General features: G+C 48.4%; 1 protein-coding gene across 1 annotated transcript in view; it reads right to left on the minus strand.

Moving 5' to 3' along the window:
- LOC138049737 (uncharacterized) overlaps positions 1 to 2,500 on the minus strand; it is a 20,626-nt gene that overhangs the window by 16,723 nt on the left and 1,403 nt on the right. The gene's annotated exons all lie outside the window — the stretch shown is intronic.

Below are 2,500 nucleotides of genomic sequence, written 5' to 3' on the forward strand. Positions count from 1 at the left end.
TGGTTGGCGTGGATCTTGCGAAGCATGTCCTTTTGCATCGAGTGAGGTACCATAACTTGGGCGCTTTTGTAAATGATGCCATTTTTCACTGACAGTTCGTCCCTATAAGTCCAGTAGGGCCGCAGACACTCGGGGATGCTTGCTCTGTCTGCTGGCCACCCTTTGACAATGACGTTGTATAAGGTGTTCAGTGTGGTGTCTTTGCTAGTTTCCTCACGTAGCTGGTTTTCAGTGATCTCCGTTAGTCTCGGATTCCGTGTGTTGTAATCGGACTCCATCTCCATTCTGAAAACATCAAAGTCCCGTACTCGGGTTGTGATGGGGAGGGGAAGGGCTGCGCGAGAGAGTGTGTCTGCCAGGTAGAGAGTCGGTCCTCTCTTGTACGTTCTTGTGAACTGGTAACGCTGTAATCTCATAAGCATTCGTTGTAGGCGGGCTGGTGCCTTGTTCAGTGGTTTCTTCATAATGGTTTCTAATGGCTGGTGATCTGTGTGGACTACAATGTCAGTCTTGCCATACAGCCACTGGTCAAACTTTTCGAAGCAGTTGCAGATTACTAGGCACTCTTTCTCGAACTGAGAGTAGCGCTGTTCTGTAGGATTCATGCTTGACGAGGTGAAGGCAACTGGTTGTAGTTTGCCGTCATCACTGGGCTGCAAAAGGGCGCCGCCTACAGCATTATCACTGGCATCCGTCTGGAGGACAACTGGTTTCCGAAGATCATAATAGGCTAAGACTGGGGCGGACGAAATCAGTTGTTTGGCCTTGTTGAAGGCTTTTTCTTGAGCCATGGACCATGAAAATGGTACAGCGTCCTGGGTCAACATGCGTAAGGGTTGAATCACAGAGCTTAGGTTGGGGCAGAAGGGCGAAAAATAGTTAACCATGCCTATGAAGCGAAGGAGTGCTGGTTTGTTCTGCGGTGTGGCCATCTGTGTTATTGCCGCTACTTTGTCTGGGTCAGGTTTCAAACCATTATCCGAGATAATTGTGCCCATGAACTTGACCTCTTTAAGCTTAAAGCGCAGTTTGCCCGCGTTGAGCTTGATGGATTTTTGGTCACAACGTTCCAGTAAGGCGATGAATCTTCGGTCATGGTCTGCCTGGGCTGCCTGGGCCAATGCAGGAGTCTGGAAGGACTTGAAAGATAAGGGTGTCAAACTTGTTGTTCTTTTCGCACAAGAGTTCCACTTGACCAACGGGATGAAGTGGCTTGGAGTTTCCATAGGGATGTAGGCGGTAGGGGGAGTGCTTTACTTTAGCGTCTGGAAAGAAAGAGCGCAGGGTGCTGGCAGCGATGGTGTTGCAGGTTGCTGCAGTGTCTATTTGGAACTTTAATTGCTTGAAGGTCCGGCCCGTCGCTGAAAGTGATAGGTTTGTGAAATATCGTTTGGACTTCTCGACGGATGCAATGCTGTGAACTTGTGTGCCCAAAGAGTATATATAGTCGTGATCTTGGTCATAGGAGGATGCGTGGTCCTCTGCTGTGGCATACATTTCGGTGTAATGCAGGTCTCTTGGTCGGAAGTTTGTACGTGGGTCACGTTTGTGGCTGCCCTGAAGGCCCCTGCCTTGTGGTCTCCAAGTGGGTCTGATACTGGGGCTTGGAAGTTTGCGGTCTTCTAGGCAGACACGGGCAAAATGGTCATTTCCACCACAGCTGGTGCAGGTCTTTCCATTAGCTGGACATAATTTCCATGGATGTGGACCACGCCGATCTCCACACCAGAAACAGGTACCAGGCTCCCTGCGAAGTTTCATCTGACTGTGTCTAAGGCCTGTCCAGTGGACATGTCCGTCGATTCCTTTGGACGAATCTGCAATTAACTTGTTTGTCTGCTTGGCGGACTCAATAGCTCTCGCTTCGGCGACTACAACGGACAGGGACTTCTCAGAGTTGTCAGGTTTTATATGTGTTTTAAGCAACTCCGTACGTATGTTATCCTCACTCAACCCAAATATAAATTTGTCTCTACAAAGTTCATTACTAAGATCGCCATAGCCACATAGGCTGCCAGCGTGTCTCACCTTAACTTCCCACTCTTGAATGGACTCGTGAAGGCCTCGTGAAGAGGTCCAAAACTTGTATCGATCGGTCAGGAGTGAACTTCCTGTGCTGCCTGTGTAATGGGCTCGTAGTTTATCCATCCAAATCCAGGGTTTCTTTTTATCTTCGTCTGGAATTTGAGGTTCGATTGTGTATCTGACCACGGACAAAGCTTCATCTGGAAGTGCAGATCGTAACGCTGAAATTTCTAGTAGAGGACTCTTGTAATGAGCGGCTCGTTCTGCAACAGGATCTTTAGCGAGGTCGCGGTAATTGGCTTGTACGCAGTAATCGTTGAATCGTAACTTGAAGTTTTTGAAATTTTCGCTCACATTTCCCACAAGTTTGAGCTCCGGTCTTTTAAGGTTCGCCATCGTGTTTCCCCACTTCTGACACCAAGTCTGGGAGCCGGTATTAGTAACAGAACTTCCTTTATTCGTAGTAATACATACA

Source organism: Montipora capricornis, chromosome 5 (assembly GCF_036669925.1).
Source record: "Montipora capricornis isolate CH-2021 chromosome 5, ASM3666992v2, whole genome shotgun sequence".
Lineage (NCBI taxonomy): Eukaryota > Metazoa > Cnidaria > Anthozoa > Scleractinia > Acroporidae > Montipora > Montipora capricornis.